Source organism: Aquarana catesbeiana, linkage group LG01 (assembly GCF_042186555.1).
Source record: "Aquarana catesbeiana isolate 2022-GZ linkage group LG01, ASM4218655v1, whole genome shotgun sequence".
Classification (NCBI taxonomy): Eukaryota; Metazoa; Chordata; class Amphibia; order Anura; family Ranidae; genus Aquarana; species Aquarana catesbeiana.
In genome coordinates this window covers 955,258,998-955,278,465 of record NC_133324.1, presented here as the reverse complement: position 1 = coordinate 955,278,465, position 19,468 = coordinate 955,258,998, and the positions used below count along the sequence as shown (strand labels likewise).

At 41.9% G+C, this 19,468-nt stretch overlaps 2 pseudogenes; both read right to left on the bottom strand.

Annotated features, from left to right (window-relative positions):
* Positions 1-2,753: 2,753 nt before the first annotated feature.
* Positions 2,754-4,098, bottom strand: LOC141126548 (legumain pseudogene; annotated as a pseudogene).
* A 12,719-nt stretch (positions 4,099-16,817) lies between these two features.
* LOC141128387 (legumain pseudogene) lies at positions 16,818-17,761 on the bottom strand (annotated as a pseudogene).
* Between the last annotated feature and the right edge of the window lie 1,707 nt (positions 17,762-19,468).

Sequence of the window (19,468 nt, the reverse complement as noted above, 5' to 3'; positions counted from 1 at the left end):
TACATAAGACCTTTTTCCAAGCCTCCCCCAGGGTGTCCCTACAGGAGGCACACTTTCTCTTAGAGCTATGTGGGGGCTTTTTCTCAGAAGCTTTCTGAAAAACATAGAAAAAAAAAAACCAAATACCAATCAATATTCCCACACAGCCTGACACAGCAATACAATCCTGGGGAGATTTAAGTCCCTCCTTTACTGAGGGACCTGGTCTCCCCCCCTCTGCCCACCTAGAGGGGTTTCTTCCCCACCCCCCCCATACAGGAACCCTAAGGGGGGATGGGAAGCCTAGGTAGAGGGGGAACCCTTCCCCAGGGTACCCTTACCTTAGGCTGGCTGGAGCTGGCATCGCTGAGCGCCGTCTGAGCATCTGCTTCCGACATGCTGGTGGGCGGCCTGTGGAGTCTTTACACTGCCTGTGCAGTGAACAACTCCTCTCCAGCCTGTGCCCGGCCCTCTATCAGCGCCGCACGACCCGGAACCGGAAGCCGCGGGTCAAAGGACACACTTCCGCCACCCCGCCGGAAATGACGTCACCCGCCGTCCGGCCCGCTCGGCTCCACTGCGGCCTGTACCCTGTACAGGGGGAACAGAGGTGTATCCTGCTAACAGCCCTGTGGCTGTGAAAGAGGGCCCCCCAATCTTCCACCAGCTCTCGGTAAAGTGGAGGAGGCGGACGAGATGCGGCCGGTATGTAGCCTGCCGCTGACCCAGAGACCCCTGTCTCTTTAGTTAGGGATTTTAATAATATAGCCCCCAGTCTCCCTGACTGCTTAGGCCTGGTTCCAGACGCAGTGTCTCCCCACCCAGGGGAAACGCAAACAACTGAGGCTGGCAGGGGGAGGTGAAAATTTATGGGGGCTGGCGCAGTGTTTCCCAGGAAGAGGAGGAGCCAAGGTCTCTCAATGTGGCTGTCCTGAAAGACGGGAAGGGAAAGGACTTCTTTGCTGCCTCCAGAAGCCTGTGGCATGTGGCAGGAGTTCTGGAGATGATCATCAAGGATTCAATCCTTTTACCGACAATCGTTGGATATGCTTCTCATTTTCTTTGGTATATCATTGGTGATTTGCATAGAAAACATTCAGTATTGAAAAAGTTTTTCACGTGTTTTAGGTATTTGCTTGTTGTTTTGCTCTTAAGGTAGCTTTTAATGACCTTAAAAATGGATTAATCAGTTCTAAAAGTGAGGTTTGGAATTCGAGCATGCTTGGAACAGGAGGAGAGAAATACAAGATCTGAATAAGACCAGAAAGGTGGACCAGAGCAGATATGAGCACCCTAAATGATAATCCTCCTCTCCTTCTGCAGGTACCGGTAATCCGCTTACCTTGGCCACCATCTCCTTCATGTCGTGGGTTTGATCCTTCCTCACCGTGAGCCCTGGCATACATTGCTCCTTATTCACATCAGAAAACTCGATCCACTCTTTGAGAGTGCAGCCTCCTTGCTTCCTCGGGTCTCCCTGTCACCTTCACAATGTACTAACGTGTCAGTCTGTGCTGAGTTTAATGCCTGTGACATGGAAGCATATAACTTCCAAGTGTCTAACCTGCAAACACCCCTAGGTGAGGCCTTGATTCGTGGGCTGGACATTAGTTTCTATTCATTTTACATTTAAGGGACAGATGGGTACTATCAATATTGTGTTTTTTTCCATTGACACCATGGATTTATTAAAGGTTTACACAAAAGAAAATGGATTCATCTTTTCGATGTCCTTAAAGTTTACGTATAAATATTTATGGTCCATAAAATATAAAAACCAGCCCAGGTACTCAACCTCCTGATTATAGTTCCAAAATGTTAGGCTGCATTCACCCCTGAGCAGAGTGACTTTCATGCAGTTTTTCTAGCATTTGTTTTTTCAGCATTTCAAAAATGTTTTTCTGTTTTATGTGCAGGCGTTATGAGCTCAGTGTTCTGACAATTGGCAATTGAAAAGCAGTTTTATTTTTATTTTTTTTTTACATCATCAGAGTGATCCTTCTCTTCCTGGTTTTGCTGTATGCGTGTTCTCTCAAGCTCTTTAGTGTGCCTTTCCCTGCGTTTCTCCAAGACTGGTGAACGTGTCTATCAAGGACGGTTTCCTGGCATGTGCAGCAGCTGCATTATTAATGCTGGAGGAAGAAGAGAGAGAAAGCAAGCCCAGATACCGGGCCCATCCTGGTAATGCAAATAGAGAACCTCTAGGCCAGTTCTGGGCAATGTATAATGATCTCAATACGCATGAGGAGAAATTCTATGATTATAGACTGATGTTCATCTCCTCATCAGCACAAAGCTTGTAATGTATTAACACCGTCACAGAGCTCTCTGGTTGCTGTAACCAAGTCCAGCATTTTTCTAGCAACCTCCTCCACCCCATTCACTTTTTGTTTGCGACAGCTGAAAGTAAACTACAAGGGTGGGCATGCTAGCTGACATTGTCCATGTGCATCAACATTTTTTAGACTATATCAGCCACCACCCCTATCGCCCCTATGCTAGACTAGTGAATATCCCATCCAGAAGAAGAATGGGGCCACGGATAAAGATCTGTTGCTATGACATGGTTGGCCACACAGCGGACAGATTTCTAGCAAGATGAACCAGCACAGAGGATAGAGTGTCCACAGAATTGCCACCTCAGTTCATACAGGAGATAAGTGTACTTGTTCCTGACAGCTACAGAAATCAATCATCCCCCTGAAAATTGTGCCATAGGATCAAGGGAATTTATTGGTAGTGTCTATGGAACTCTCAGTAATCCATCAGATAGCATATTATTCTGTTACCAACAACAAATATTTCCTACAGTTTTGATTTGCTTTGGTTAATCTCTCAGCATTTGCAGCAACATGACACTTTCCTTTGAAACAATATTCTATAGGTGGAAAGTTTACACTGAGGTAATTTTTTTTTTTTTTTTATTATTTGAATGAGGCTTTCTCATTTTTCTTTTCAAATGTATGCACCTCAACACCCTGCCTCCATACCCTTCCCCATGACCTTCTACCCTCCTGCATAAACACACACTTTTTTTTTTTTTTTTGGTTTTCATTTTTTTTCTTTCAAAACAGCATACAAAAATACCCTCCAAGGAAACAACCAACCTAGCGAGCCTTTAAATATTAACATTAGAACATATCACACAGAGAATACAGATTTACCAATTCCTTTTAGCAAGGCTTTGGCTTTCTGTAGGGCCTTTATCCTGGTCAGTACATCCCGGGTCTCATGAAGTGATAAACAAATTAGCTGACAAGTTTCAGCAACAGCCTTAGTGGTAGCATGTGAGGGGCCACTGTTTTAGCTCTACCCTGGAACTGGCTCACCTTCATCTTGGAAATAGTGTGGTTCTCATACTGCATCACATGACTGGTCTTGGTGTGTTGCTTCAACAGTAAAAACTGTTTGTGTAAGTGTTATTGGATAGATCCTCCACTTCTTAGTCCTCTATCCAGCTGAGGTTTGTGTCTTGCTTCTCGCCATAATAACAGGCGTAAGAGGACTTGTGGGGGTTGGTGACTGTGGTGGAGTAAATGTCAGTGTTGTTGGGTACGTGACTTATGAGGGAGCCCAATTCACAGGCCTCGATGTATAGTACTTCTTGTCATACATGTACTGAATAGTCTTGTTCAGTTCCTTGAAGTGGAGGTCATCACTGGGAAAGGCCAGCAGATCTGGAGCTCTGTAACTAGTGAAGTACATAAAGATTTGGTTCTTAGGTTTACTCTTAATTACCTGTCGAGATCCTTTTCCCTTCACCACCTCTGCGTCACCTCTCAGAACCAGAAAGTTGTCGGGAGTGAGGAACTTATTTCTGTAGTCCTTCAGCACTCCCGCATACACGCCTCTTCTGTTCCAGTTTATGATTCCTTTAGCTGTATTCTCTTCTGTATCTGGGGTATCGTCATACACTATCACTACGATCTGCTCTTTAGGGATGCCTTTCTGCTTGACAATTTGATAAGCGTGGCACACTTCAGCCTGATGTCTATAGTTGTACCAGCCATTGGAGCCGGCCACCAGGACCACCTAGTGCTTCCCTTTATCTTCTGGGTCATTGATGGCCATGGATGTGGCCAGGACAGTGAGGCTGAGGATTAGTGTCGCTGGAAGCATCTTGGATGAAGTAACAGGACCCTGCTCCCCTCCAGAGGTCTGCGGTCCAGGTTTTATCATGGTGATGAGACCACAGATTGTGACTTCTCAACAAAATAAAAATGGAGACATGCATGGGGGAGTTTGCTTTGAATACATACTTGGTATTCTTCGATATTGCATAACAGCAAGTAAATACAGTGGCTAACATGTTTTTGGTGAATAGTCTTGATCACAGCACACATAAAAAGGAAAACAGAATATATATTAGCTATATATATAATCTCTCTATCACCATATTTATAGAGTCAGTCCATAAATCACCAAGAGGTAAACCAGGGCGGTCTAATATACACCAAGGGATTAGTGCACCTCCACCACAAAGAGTGCAAGCTTACCAGAAAGAAAGCTTAGAAAAGCCTGCGGCTATAACCCAGCCAAGGTCCTTTATCCAGAGTAGCAGCAACAGTACCTCCAAGGTATTTCAAATAGACAGACCACGTTGAGGTTTTCACAGGCAGATCACCACTTCGACAAAAAAAAAAAAAGTCTTAAACTCTGTGTTCTTGAGCTCCTCGGTCCCGGTCTCTCCCAGTCGTATATAGATATAGAATTGGGGGGGGGGGATGGAAGAAAGAGAAAAAGAATTAAAAAATACTAAATATATATATGTCATTTAGCAACCAGGGGTGTGTACATATCATTACATTATTATCACTTATTGAACTAGATGACCATGTAATTTCACTATATCTCAGAAGAATACAGGCAGCCCATTTGAAACCTTCTCCTTTGTTATACCACTAAAAAAAACAAATAGACTGATAAAAAGGCAGCCTAGGAGATAACATTTTTTTCTAAAGACAATAAGAGCTGAACAGATTAAAAAAAATAAAAGACTCAATCTAAGGAATGTAAACCTTTCTGTCTTCAAAAATATAATTATACGTGTATTACGTGTGTAGGCATATTTCAAATTAAAAAATAACAATAAAAAAAATATTATAAAAGAGTACTGGACATTGATATTATCGTTTTTTTTTTTTTTTTTTAATAATAGGTTGATTAGAGTGTTTTACAAGGAGTGTACAGAGAAAATTTAAATATGTCAAAAGTTCATGAAGGTTGGTCGACTGGAGATAATAGTAGATACAGTGATATGGTGGAGACATTGTGGTAGAGCCATACAGACAACATCTGCTAGCTGTGGAACAATACGACCTCCAAATAAATATTTTTTCTTTAATTGTGAAACAACTGCTTATGTCAGCTTCCATACTGCATTGTTAAAATAATATCCAAAAATAAATACATTTTCACTTTTAAGAAAATTACATAATGTTCTATTATGCATCACATAATAGCACATTATGTGACACTTACCTTGAAAAAAAAAATATATATTTTAATTTCCTTTTTTTTGTAAAAATAGATGTATTAATAATGTTAAATAATTATGTTTTAAGGTTTTTTTTAATATAGTTATGATCTATATTTTTTATTAATAAATACATATAATTTTATTCATTAAAAAAGATTACATTTTAAAAATGTAATTTAATATGTCAATTGATTTATTATATCACACTTGATTTTTTAATTTATTATATTTTGTGACAAATTGTATTATACATTTTTTCTCTCAATTAAAAGAAGTAAAGATACTATTAACAAGATAGGTTAAACATCATACTCGTTTTTAAATAAAATAGTTCACTTACATTTGCTATATTCTTTGAGAGAGGATTCGATGTCTCCGGGTATTAGAACAGCTGCTTCTTTTCAACCTCTCTATGCTGCTCTGATTCACTCCCCTGTGTGACGTCTTATACTGTCACAAGGGGGAGAACCAGGAAGGAGAGGGTCAGAGTGCAGCACCGCGAGGCTTCCCTCTGTGCCGTTCTCAGTGTACGATAATGACCCGGCATGCAGAGGAGACAAACGGAGCACTTTGTGTGCCGTTATACATTATACACAATGCACAAGCGCGGCTGACGTCACTGAACATTGAAGGACGGTTTATATCGCAACAACAACAGTGAGTGAACTTTCACAGGCAGAAATCAGCTGCCTGTGCTATATTACGAAGAGCAAAAGTTGTATTGGAGGGTTTACAACCACTTTATGACGGGATTCAAGATTTACTCCACCAAAAAGTAATCTTTCTATATGCTTTGCATGAAGATTCCATGCCTTTAGTAACACAGGAATATTAGTGAAGGATATAGATAAGAGTAATGACCACACACTTATTGAAAAACTGCTAGTGTGACTACAAAATACATATAGAATATTATGATCAAATAATTTCCCCAAGAAAGTCACATACCTGAGAAAAGTTGATCATACGTGATGATGTTTCAGACTCTTTCACTCACCAATTCTTGGTTACCCAATATCTACCTCGGCACCAATATGTAAGGAAAATTCGTCATCAGACATAATTGGGGCCTCTGACATGTTGTCCTTTTGTGGCTCTGGAATCATCTCAGACTGAGATCCGGAGGGGTTTGTGGTCAGAAGGTAAGACAAGGAGCTGATAGTTGATGAGATGGAGACACTGCTCTGTGACTTGTTCAGGTGGGAAGCCAATGTTACCTCGGACTGGACTGAAGAAATCCTTTCAATGGAATCACCCTCCTCTTGTATTAAAGTAGACTCTGGAGTTCCTTTTTTCCAGCTTTCACTCAGGTATTTCAAGACTTCCAAAGTTTTACTTCTTTTGGTGTGATCAATTGCCAAAAGATCAATAAACATTCTTTGTATCCCAGCAGGAACCTTTTCCCATGTTTCTGGAGGATTAACCTCCTGGAAATAATTTTGCCAGTCAACATACTGTTTATATGCTTCATCATCAAGCATGGCCACCTACCATTGAAACTCTCTTGTGACTAGTCAGTAGATGACAACACCAAATGCCAATACATCAAGGCTGCCATCTACAGCCAGTCCATCTGAAATAGTCAGGTTAAACATCTCTGGGGCCATGTAGGATTTGCTTCCACATCTTGCTAATAACTGTCCCTGTGACTTTAGTGAGTCCAAAGTTCGTGATCTTAACACAATAGCAGTCCTGGTCAAAAACAAGAACATTTTCTGGCTTAAGGTCCATGTGTACAAAACCTTTCTCAGATATGAAATCCAGAGCACTGGAGATCTGCACAGCACACCTCTTTGCTGCGTCTTCTGGAATTCCCACCTAGAAAAAGTTCAAAAACATAATTGATGTTACATACAGTAGTATTTATGAAAGAAGAGACCCTAGCGGTTTCTTCTGTCATAAATCCTTCCTGCCTGTGAGCCATCATGTACACTGATCCACGCATGCACAGATCAATGTACATTTACATCCCCCGATCTGTGTCGCTGTGATGGGACTACCAACCACATGCTCGGGAGTGACATCACCACGGCCCGACCATTCAAGCGGCTGAAGGGACGGAACATGGAAGTAAGAGAGGGCGAAGATGGAAGCTCCTGGGACCTGCCAGATTAACCACTTCAGCCCCAGAAGATTTGACCCCCTTCCTTACCAGAGCACTTTTTACAATTTGGCACTGCGTAATAAGTGGGACTTCTATCACCCGGGATGCCCTTTGGGAACTATGTATACATGGACAATTTAGCTATATAATTAGTGGGGGATCCCCTGATTAATCCAGGCATTGCCACATTAGTTGCCCATCAGTGCTTATTTACAAGTCACTATCAATCGCTCCTAAAGCTTTTTGTGTGATGTGGTCTCACAGATTGATCTCGAAGCTACGTGAAGATACTTCTCCCCTCATCCCCATCTGTGCTGCCGAATTTATTCTCTGCTTTTTCTCTTTTTAACTATAAAACTAACACGCCATGAGCTCCTGAAGAAATGTCTTTTGAATATGCGCAACATGTAGAGCGGAGCTACATTAAGACATTCCGCCTCTTTCACTCATACACTAATTCACCAAGTATTGGAGAGTGATCTGTTTGGTCCCTCATTTTCAGTATATTACTGTATATGTTACGTAGGTGGTGTGTTGTTGTTTGCTTCAAGGCATATTTGTGAATAGCCAATGATTTTTAAATGTAATTGTCTTGTATGTTTTTTTGTAATTTACTTTTAATTCATACCTGTGTTATGCCTATAAAGTCCATAATTTGCAAACTTATTCTTTAAAATCTAATATATCAGGACGTGGCACTATATACTTAATTCTCGTATCCACAGCACCTCTCTGTGGTGATACGATCCCCAATCATCCAAAATAAAGAAAAATCGAATCATGCTGTCATTCATTCACAGCACCCAGTGTCACAATATTTAAAAAAATGTGGCTGAGCGGGGCTCCACCCACCCGGACACGTCATTTATTTATAGAGTTCAGTGAATGGGGAAAAAAAAATTACAACTACTGTCATCCATTGCGGATGTTGCCTTGTAGTTTTCAATGAACTAACAGGGTGATAGTGAGCGCTCTAGTAGTTCATTGATCCTTCCTGTGATTCTGTAATTGCCTGCCCATATGAGGTACAAGCAGACATACACACTGACAGTCTGCAGGAGCCTAGTATTGCACCCGTGATATTCTGATGGAAGGTGCAATGCTACAGGATCCGATTTAAAAAAAAAAAATATATATAAATGCACATTTGTTTTACCTACAAAAAGATGTGCATTTATTTTTTTTATAAACTTTTTGGATCAGAAACTCCAAAGGAGTCGGAGTGACAGGAGGCCACATTTCCAGGCAGAAGAGGAGCAGCACCTCTTATTAGACATCCAACACACCCTTCCATGTCTGGTCAGTGATGTCATAGTACACGCCGGGCACACTGTCACTGTGGAGGAGGGAGATACATCCAAGAACCAGACCAATGATGATTATTTTCTTTCACACTGGGGCGGTTTTCAGACGTTTTAGTGCTAGAAAAAGCCTCCTAAATAGTGACTGAAAACTGCTTCCCATTCATTTCAGTGTGACATTAGGAAAAGTCCTGCAAGCAGCATCTTTGGGGTGGTTTGGGAGCGCTGTATTTAGTGCTCCCAAAACGCCCCTGCACAACTTTGAAAGTGCTGCAAAACCAAACTTTTTACCTTTTATTTCTTTAGAGGTAAAAAGAGCCCCACTAGTGGCTGAAAAGCTCCACAAAAATATGAGGTGCTGCCGTGTGAAAATACTCTTAATGATCAAGGATTAATATTGTGTTGCTTGAGTAAAAAAAATATATACACACACTCTAGGGATTATTTACGAAAGGCAAAGCCACTTTGCACTACAAGTACACTTGGAAGTTCAGTCGCTGTAGATCTGAGGGGGACATGCAAGGAAATAAAAAAAACAACATTTTAGCTTGTACATGATTAGATGATAAAAACAGCAGACCTTCCCCTTATTTCTGATCTTCCCCTCAGATCCACAGCAATTGCACTTACAAGTGCACTTGTAGTGCAAAGTAGATTTGCCTTTCGTAAATAACCCCCATCTGTTGTTTTACTAAAACTGAAGAGTACAAAATCTGGAGAAGCTGTGCATGGTAGCCAATCAGCTTCCAACTTCAGCTTGTTCAATTTAAAGCTTTGACAAAAAAAATCCTAGAAGCCGATTGGTTTCTATGCAGAGCTGCACTAGATTTTGCATGCTCCAGTTTTAGTGAATCCCTCTGTGTCTGCAGAGAGAGATGGGGGGTCTCTGCAGGGTCACTGGCGGGCATCTCACACCCCATACACCGGGTCTGACCTGGAAGGGATTTGCAGTAATTTACAATTCTGAAAACTCTTCTGTTCCTCACTAAAATGCTGTAAAATCCTCTCCATGTTTTATTTCTCTGAGATGTAGAAGATCACCAGAGGGGCTGACACACTTGAGGAAGGTCTATCTGATTAATGAATGTGGATCACCCCACCCGTACCAGGTGTGACATACAAACCTTCCCCCCCACACAGGATCACAGAATAGAACACTGAGGATAATCCAGGAGTCCAACCAGCCAACTTACTCTAAACTTCTAGATTTGCCGTCTTCATGTATTTGTCCCGATCTACAACCCATTACCCCGATCATACTGGAAGTAATGGGGGGAAGAGGCATGTTTTTTTGTGGATGGTGGAAAGTTGTCCATGATTCTCATGAATTGGTTGACAATAAAAAATCCGCAGGAAGTTTTGCTCGCCAGAATAACATGAATTTGGGTTCTGAATTGGCACACAGTGTTTCACAGAAGTAATGTAATAACAGAAAAAAACGATCTAAGATACTTGCAGGGAAATTCACATGATTAAAGGATAAGTTAATCTTTAAGAAAAAAAAATAGTAAAAAAGTGCATTTATATATTTTTTTTCTTAGGATACAGCATTACACGTAAGATCATCAGATCTCCGGTACAATGTCAGGCTCCTGCAGACTGTCAGTGTAGATGTCTCCCCCGTACCTCCAATACAGGCAGTTACTTCATTCCAGGAAGAATCAATGAACTACAAGGATGCTCACCAGCGCCCCCCTCATATTTCATTGAGAACTACAAGCCGTCATCTGAAAAGGCTTTCCGTACTTGTCTCTTCATTCACAGAACTCTGACTGGGGCCGTGTATATATGGGGGGGCGGCAGTTTTCTTAGATTAACATTTTATAAATCATCCAAGAGAGAATGACATAAAAGGGTTAATCTGTGAAAGGGAGGAGCTATATAGCTCAGTATGAATAGTTAATGGGAGAGGTCATGTGAGTGGAAAGAGCTGGAGCACATTTATTGGCTGGTGTTGGTCATGTGATGAGTGGGCTGGGTCAGTGCTGACTATATCTGGGTGGAGGGGAGAAGCAGTCAGCCATTTGTGTGTTGGGAGAGGGTGGTGTGCTGGAGGGGGACATTGAAGCTCCTTGTAGGGAAATAATCTTGATTGATATATCAGCACAGAGATAGAGAAGGACAGAGATGACTTTTATCTCAGTATAGGGGGAGAACCAACTTGTATGTCAGTACAGGGAGATTTTTATATCAGAGACAGAGCTCAGTCCAGGGAAATCATTCATAAATCGGATTTGGTTGTCTCTTCTGAGCTTCTAGAAATAAGAGAAGATCCATAAAGTCCAGTGTTCTGTGTAGGGAGCCGCTGATACAAAAGTTGTATTTGGAAGGAGATCCTGAGAGAAATGTTCTGGTATGTGAATGTAACCATCACCCAGCGTGTGTATAGAGCTCTATGGGCTGTGCAAACTAATTTGGTTGAGGGTTCAGCCTCAAAAAGCAATCCACCTTGTATGAAGTTGGGGATTGAAGGATAGATTTTTTTTTTTTTTTTCTCTGCTCCCTCTTGTATTTTTGCAATAACAGTGCAGCAATGCCTTCAGTATACAATTTCCTTTACATTCTGGTCAGAGTAATTCTTAAAACTGTAAACCAGAAATGAAGTAAATTTTTTGGTCTCATTGGCCTTTTCAAGCAGTAAATACAAAGCATCGTCATCAGCATACGCACTGCAGGCTCTTCCCGTATTTTGATGGGTTTTGTCATCAGCTGGGTGATGGGCTCATTACCCCCTGTGTGCTCCTAATTGTCCACCCCGTTGCTCATTGATCCCTTCCCCCTCTACTTCTCACCATCATATCGTGTACAGGAGCTCCAATGTGGAATAGGTGACATCACCTCTTTGGTAACAACCATGGCTTCCTTATAATTTAATACAATGGGATAGAAAAAAATCTCTTATTAGTGTTGGTGTCAGGAATTGCTCCATCACTGATCACCAATGGAGTGAAATGACATGATACAGGCACTGGAAGCTTAGTCTCCCAGGTCTTAGGATGTCTCATGGCCATGTCTAAGGACACCGCCCAATAAAATATTAATGTTTAATACTCTGTGCCATCAGACACTCCACACCCCAGGACACATGTCCAGGTTCTGATATATTAAAGGTACACAGGGTTTTATTATAACTATTATGGACCTTCATTATACTACACACCCAAATATCCATCTAAATAGAGTAGTAGTTTGCCCCGCTTACGTGAAACAGTCCTTAACTAGGACAATATTCATCCAGTCTCCAAAACTGGTAAAGTAAATGGTAAGGAATGCAGCATTGTATTCACCATCCCCCCCCCCCCCCCCCCCCCCCCCTGACTATCAATGTAGAGCCCAGGGGGTATGGAATATACATAGGACATACAGGACAAGTCTGTGGTGTTCAGTACAAACCAGGGCGCAGAATATATACAATGCAGAATAGTGGAAGACAGACTTTCCCATTCATATACTGTATATATCACCCAAAAAGTTGATCACAATCTGTAAAGCTCAACCTATTAAAAAATCCCTTTACAGAAACAATGGTTATCCAACACCCAGAGCGAGTGAGGGGAAACCTTTAGGCTTGGTAGGTAGGAACCAATAAGTCTCCCCATCGCAGATGTAGAATATATGCAATGTATCTCTTTCCATTGTGTGTCTTTAGAAATCAACCAGCATTCTGGCAAATTATCAAAGGAGCCTCAAATTCTCCAATACAGACCCAGGTAAAAACCACAAAACATGCAGACTCTAATCTCCCACCAGATGTCAAGAATGCATACCCCATGGTAACCTAATACCTAGAGCAAGATCCTTGATTGGAGGTGAAAAGCTTATTATAGAGAATATAAAACCAACTGCCAAAGTTATTACAGCCCGCAATACCGCTGGACACACACAGCAAGATATAAATCTTGTATACAGTCTAAGGAATCTCAGAAATGTGTGGGATTTACTTGGCTGCTCCCACAGCCCTTAGAGTGTACTAAACTATTCTGTAAAAGAGAGTGCTTACATTATTCTCTCACTGTCCACACAACACAGATCCCCGTCTGAGCATACAGACCCTGCCTGGCATCAGAAGCTGGGGCCGGCGTGGAGCGCACAAAGGGCGTGCGTGACGTCACGGGTCATCTGATACTTTCCGGGTACACTTCCGGGGGAGGGCTTCCACCGAGAGGAAAGACTCGTAGTGGATAGGCTACGTGCTTTGAGCTACTGCTCCTTCAATAGGCCTGAGGGGGGAGTGTCAGCAGTGTACTATTTTTATATGCCGGTGCCGTGGGACTACAAGACCCAGCGCTAGCTAAAAACCACACAGTGCTGATAATGGCCAAGAACAATGCACAGGAGTACTATGGGGGGGAGGGGAGCACTAATGGAAGAGAGTGTGAAAGAAAACAAAACTATAGTGTACAGGTGGTCACTACTGTTACATTGCTAATAAATTTGACTGCACTAAAAGGTAAAATAATGAACACTTAAATGTGTGTGTGTGTGTGTGTGTGTGTGTATAAGATAAAAATAGAAAAAAAATAAAAATGTATAATATATAAAAACATTAGTACATTCTATATACTAATAATATAAACTGATATTTTAAAAAAAGAGAGGTAGGACATGCGTACGAAAAGACAAGTAAGGCAGAGGGGTTTTTTGCATTGATACATTCTTGTGATGAGGTCAGTTCAACTGACTTAATTCTGCTAGGTGTGATTTTGCTCTTAATGTTTCTAGATTTTCTATATGTCCCTTTCGGTTTGATACCAGCTGTAGTTTTCAAGTGGGGATCTTCTAAAAGAATAATGTGAGTCCAGTATTTTTTCCATTTTCCTATGTTTATCATGGAACTGTGTAATAAAATGTGTTGCTTGACGACAGGTGAGGAGTTATTACGACTGGTAGGAAGCCTGCGATAGTTGTTAAAAGCTGTGTCTATGAGTGGAGCAGGGTATCCTTTTGTCTTGAAATTTCCTAGACAAAAGTTGGCCATGGAAATCATAATCTGAGTCTCTACTGCAGTTCCTCCGGAGACGGCAGAACTGACTGCGGTGGATGATATTGACCCATCTGGGATGGTGGCAGCTGGTGTAATGTATGAAGGAATTGCCTGCAGTGGGTTTGATAAAATTCTTTGCATATAGGGTTTCATTGTCATGGCAGAGTTAGGCCAAAGATAGGCCCAAGGTGTTAGTGTTACAATACTGTACAAAGGCGACAATGTCATCAAACGTACCATCCCAAATGATCACTGTTATCGATTTGTATTGACCGTAATATATTACATGTGCAGTAAAGGGGTGGTCAGCTGCGAGGTACATGTTTCTATATCCCATAGTGGGATTAGCGTAACTGGGGGCAAAGTTTGCCCCCATGGCTGTACCATTAATCTGAAGTTAGTGTGTCCCTTCTGACTCAAAGTAGTTGTGTTTGAAGCAGAAGACCAAAGCTTCAAGTATGAAGTTGGCTTGCCAGGGATTGGTGAGGGGGTCGTTGGCTAAGAAGTGTTCGACAGCCCTTACTCCTACATCATGGGGTATCGATGTGTAGAGTGATGACACGTCAAGGGAGAGCCACCAACAGTTCTTATTCCATGAATAGGGTTTCAGCATCTCAAGTAGGTGGGATCCATTGCATATGTAGGAAGGGAGATTCTGTGCCAAAGGTTGGAGAAATTGATCAATGTATATGAAAAAGCCACTGGTGACGCTATCCATGGCAGCTACTATTGGACGACCTGGAGGATGGGTGAGATCTTTATGAATTTTCAGCAGGTGGTAGAAATATGGAACTTTGTAGAAAATTTTCTTAAAGAACGCGGCTTCTGGTTTGGAGATTTCATCAGTAAAGGCTTTGTTGACAAGTGTAGTGGCTTCAAGTGCAAATGTGGGGTCACTAGGGAGCGTAGCATAGGTGTTGGTGTCTGAGAGCAGTCTTCGTGATTCGAGGATGTAATCATCCTTCTCCTGAATGACTGACTGTACTGCCCCCTTTGTCTGCAGGTTTGATGACAATGGACTCAGCTGCTCTAAGGCCTTACGTTCCAGTGGGGGAAGGTTTAATTTGATATAAGTGTGCTTTGAAGCAGTACTGCACATGTTGATGATGAGGTTTGAGTAGACTACCTGGTAAAAGGTCTGTAGGTAGGGACCCTTGTTATATGTTGGATTAAAAATAGACTTTGGGCGTAGTGTGGTGTATATGTCAGCTGTGGGTAACCTGCATCTGCTAAAAAGGAAAACAAAACAGGTACTGGTCATAAATTATGGATGAAATAGTGGTGCTAATCCCCAGGTGGGGAGATGCCAGACACTCTTATCCAGCCAGTGAGCTGAATACAGACGTGACTAGAAAAAAAGTGAAAAAAACATATATTGCTAAATATCCCAAAAAGTAAAAATTAATATTGAATAAAATTATTCAATGAATTCAATATGAGCTAATATAAATTATAACACTCAGTGAAAGTGATATACAAATATATAAATCCAAGACAAAATATATAATAAAAATTGAACACAGTAAATGTCTATAAAGTCCAGAAATCAATCATGAAAAATAATCGTGAAAATATTTGAAGAAAGTCAAAAAGAGTGAGGGTGACTCCAAAACTGCTCAGCTGTGTTTTCAAACATCCACCACACCTCTGTGACGTGAATCCACTCCCTGCTGAGATTCAAACTCGCCAGCTGTTAAGGCCTCTCACTCTCGTGTTTGGCCTGACAGAGCCTCTAACCCACTTACATGGGGGTTAACATGCGAGCATACACCTCCACTGCTCCATAGGAACACCGCCGGCTACTATCTCGTAGGAGATCTTTCAGAGAATAAATACAGTAAGCAATTTGGTCATACCAGATATTGCATGACTCCACTGGATGGTGGTCTCTGACACGACACGCAGCCTTGACGTACAGTAGGAGACTGAACTTTTGCAGAGCTTCAGCCTCAGTAAAGCCATCTAGAAGTGTGTGTTCTGAAAAATGCCCTTATATGATTCTTCGTGGCACTTTTGGCTGGTACTCGGCATATAGGCCTCCAGTGTAGGTATGTAGGTTTTCTGTAGCCATCATACCACAGCTGATTTGTTCCATTCTTGTAGATCTCAGTCATCATCTGCTCTCTAACAAAACCAAAAACATTTGTTTGTGGGAAAGAGTGGTGCACAGTAATAGGTACAACAAGGTTATATAAGTACAAATTTTATTAAAATTTAACAACATGCCTGACCTTTTGAATATTTGGCAAACCCCTATGCTGGGGGTTTTTGTGTTTTTTAAAATTGATGTAAAGAGAGCATAGAAACTGCAGCTTCAGCAATACAACAGTGTTTTATTAATTAGGCTGATATGCAGACTGTACTTTGGTGAACAATTCAATTTTATTCTGCTTTTTTTTATATGCAGATATATACTGTTACTTGTACAGATTTTCTTTGTTAAATTCTAATACAATTTTTACTTTTATATAACTTTGTTAGTGAGCACCACTCTTTCAAAAGTCCCACGGGCAAATGTTTCTTTGGTTTTGTTAGACAGTTTTTGGGTCTGAGTGCTGCTCACGTCTGAATATATGGAGGCTTTCTCTTCATCATCTGCTCCCTCCCCTTGACATGCTGTAATCTCCAACCTTCCACAGAGTGTAGTTGGACAGGTAGAACCATTGTCCAAATGTCATACAAGTACCACACTGGTTGAATTTGTTGCAGTTCTGATCCTTCGCCAGGTAATTGTGTACTTGCAGTGCACACCCTTTATGCTGTTTTCACAAAAAAAAAAAAAATGCCCTCCAAGGAAACGCCCAACCTGGAGAGCCTTTTAAATAGTAACATTAGAACATATCTAACAGAGTATACAGGTTTACCAATTCCTTTTTCAAGGCTTTGGCCTCCTTTAGGGCCTTTATCCTGGTCAGTACATCCTGGGCCTCAACAGCATCATTGGTAGCCAGGAATTCCTCTTTAGGATGGCTAAGGGAACCATTTGGGCTGGGGATCAGGTCCATATTGTGTACCTGCTCCAGGGTCAATGTGAGGGGCCATTGTTGTAGCTGTACCCTGGAACTGGCTCACCTTAATCTTGGAAATAGTCCGGTTTCCATACTGCATGACATGACTGGTATGGTTTGTGTAGTGTCTCCTTGGACAGATCATGCACGTCTGAGTCCTCTATCCAGCTGGCACTGTAAAGATAGCAGAGGTTTGTGTGTTGTTACTTGCCATAATGAAAAGCATAAGCGGACTCGTAAGGGTTGGGGACTGTGGCGGAATAAACGTCAATGTTGTTGGGTAGGTGATTCATCAGGGAGCACGATTCACAGGCCTCGACCTTTTTGTACTACTTGTTGTCATATATGTACTGAATGGTCTTGTTCAGTTCCCTGAAGTGGAGGTCATCACTGGGAAAGGCCAGCTCCGTAATTAGTGAAGTACATAAAGATACGGTTCTTAGATCTACTCTTAATCGCCTTTCCAGATCATTTTCCCTTCACATCCTCTGCGTCACCTCTCAAAACCACCGCCAGGAAGTTGTCAGGAGTGATTAACTTCTTTGTGTAGTCCTTCAGCACTCCCACATCTTTTCTGTTGGTTCGGTCAATAATGATTTCTTTGGTTGGATTCTCTTTTATCTGCCATATCGTCATGCATCACCACCACAATCTGCTCTTCAGGGGGTACCTTTCTTTTTGACAATTTTGATAAGTGTGGCACACATCAGCCTGATGTCTTAAGTTGCACCAGCAATTGGAGCTGGCCACCAGGACCACCTAGTGGTTCCCCCCATCTTCTGGGTCATCAATGGGCATGGATGTGGTCAGGACAGCGAGGCTGAGGATTAGGGTCACTGAAAGCATTTTGGATGACGTAACAGGATCCTGCTCCCCTCCGGTGGTCTGCGGTCCAAGTTTTATCATGGTGATGAGACCACAGATTGTGATTTCCCAACAAAATAAAAATAGAGACATGGATGGATGGATGGATGGATTGCTTTGAATAAATACTTGTATCCTTCATTATTGCATGTCAGCATATCACGTACCTGGTAGAAGAGCCTGAATGGACGAGCAAGGCCTCTCTTACCACTCTGACTTAGGGCCCCTGATAGAGCAAACAGGAGGCACCTAAGTACAGAGTCGCACGAGTGCCAGAAAGTCTTTGGTGGTAGCAGGGTAGCGGGTCCGGTCGTGCTGAAGAGACACAGGAAAGCTTCCGCAGGAGACTAGCAGATGGCAGCAGGTGCAGACGACAACGACAAGCAGCAGGGTCAGGCAGGCAGGGTCATACACGGTAGATCAAATCGGGTACTAGGTGCAGGCAGGATCGTAGTCAGGAACAAGCCGGGTCAAACCAGATCAGCAGTGCGGTAGCCAGGGAGAAAGCAGAAGATTAGTCACAGGACAAGCCGGGGTCGGTACAGGCAGAGTTCAAGGAAAGGTAACAGGCCGGGCCAGGAGTCAGGATACAGGTTCACAGGTTACTGGACACTCAGAAGCTGAAGACAAGGCAGCACCAGGCCAAGCACCAGCTGGACTTAAATAGGACGTTTGGCGCCAACGTGAACGAGCGCTAGTGCGCGCGATAGATACGTACGGAAGTGTACGGGTGCCGATCGTATCTCAGGAATGCGTGACGGCCACTGTTTGCGCTCTTGTTCGCGCATGCGCACGTCTAAATGTCAAAGCCCGGTTTCTGTGTGCAACAGGGATATGTCTTCCTCTGAGCCTTAGACATCTTCGAGGCTGTCTGCTGATGGGTGTATCCTGACACAGCACCTAAAAACAGCGGCTAACGTGTTTCGGTGAATAGCCTTGATCACAGGACACATAAAAATGAAAACAGAATATATAATATATTTTGTGTGTGTATATATAACTCGCTATCAAAAGTTTGTTTAAGAAAAAGGTCCCCACCATAACAATGATCTATACCTAGAGGCATTTTGGTTTGGAGGTTAAATATCCACCACACCTCCCCCTTGTGGTGGTCAGCTCCTCCCCGTAGAGATAATTTTAACTTTTTAGACCCAGGAAAACAAAAGATGCCATATTGCCACAATGGACGCATTTAAATTGTTTAGAAACATTAGACAAGTTTTTTTTCATCATTATGATACACCATGGAAATGTTTGCTAATCCTGGTTCTAAGAGGTCTCGAAGTGCATCCCACATATTGTTTATTACACAGTGTACATTACACAGCATTGACAATGCTGCTAGTGCCACAATTAATAAAGTCATCAAGAATTAATATCCAGCGACACAAGAAACAACATTTCTATGCTGTTTGGAATGTTTGTTACAAAAAGGGCACGTGTTATCACAATTATATGAACATGTGGTATGTAACTGACTGACAAGTTGACTCAAACATGAAGATCTCATATTTAAAGAACATATTGTTTTAAACTTTTATACTGCATGATGCTAGTTGTTTAAGATTTTTTTCTGTATGCATAAAAGGATATATAATGTATTAAAACTACATGTGTCTTTCTGAAATTCTTGAACTAGACTAAGAGTGACCCATGTTCTAACAGTTCTCGGTATTGGAAGTTTACCTAGAAGTGATCTTTAAAGCTCTATGTTCTGGGAAATTTAGTAGTTTGGCTACGGAAAATTAG